The sequence below is a fragment of the Galeopterus variegatus genome, unplaced genomic scaffold (genome assembly GCF_000696425.1).
Source record: "Galeopterus variegatus unplaced genomic scaffold, G_variegatus-3.0.2 Scaffold23108, whole genome shotgun sequence".
NCBI lineage: Eukaryota > Metazoa > Chordata > Mammalia > Dermoptera > Cynocephalidae > Galeopterus > Galeopterus variegatus.
Window position 1 is genome coordinate 4528 of NW_007749219.1, and position 755 is coordinate 5282.

At 40.5% G+C, this 755-nt stretch overlaps 1 long non-coding RNA gene across 1 annotated transcript in view; it reads left to right on the forward strand.

Annotated features, from left to right (window-relative positions):
* Nucleotides 1-41: 41 nt before the first annotated feature.
* LOC103583445 overlaps nucleotides 42-755 on the forward strand; it is a 7666-nt gene continuing 6952 nt past the window's right edge. Inside the window, exons 1-2 of the long non-coding RNA XR_549857.1 lie at nucleotides 42-164; nucleotides 467-559. This is a non-coding gene — a long non-coding RNA (uncharacterized LOC103583445). The remainder of the gene's footprint in view (nucleotides 165-466; nucleotides 560-755) is intronic.

Here is a 755-nt window from a genome sequence, read left to right on the forward strand (position 1 = left end):
GCTGATGACTTGAGTTGAGCAAAATGTGCCATTCCAGGGGTTGGTGTCATTTGAGGATGTGTCTGTGGACTTCACCTGGGAAGAGTGGCAGGAACCGGATGATGCTCAGAGAACTTTGTACAGGGATGTGATGCTAGAGACCTACAGCAACCTGGTGTTGTTGGGTGAGTGGAAATCCACAGTAAGTTCCAGGAGCAACACTTTCTTCTTTGTTGGTAAATATGGAAATATCTGTATTTATACCCTTTATAAGGTTCAGTGCTATGTAAGTTTCTATTTAATGAAGAAAGTGAGAGTCATCCCTCCCTAATGAATGCTTAAAATTGGCAAGTGAGAGTCATCCCTCCCTAATGAATGCTTAAAATTGGCTCCTTTACAGCACAGTTTTGAAAGTTGACCTCTTCTCATTCTTCTAAAAACCTGACTTAGCAGTTTTGCAAACTCCTGGGTTATATCTTATTAACAGGATGCTACATTACCAAACCCAATGTGATCTTCAAATCAGAGCAAGAAGCAGAGGCATGGATGGTAGAAAACGCCCCAAACCAGAGCCTACAAGGTCAGTGCATACGGGGCACAGACTGGGAAGAGCAAAGCCCTTTGCTGTTTTTGCCAATATTTTTGCTAGATTTCAGACCTGAAAACATCTGATCTGTGTGCCTTAAACAAATCAATTGTATAACCTCCTAAGAGAGTTCTCACATCTATATGCCTACCTTTTATTTTTCTGATTTTTTTATACTTTCCAAAATTTA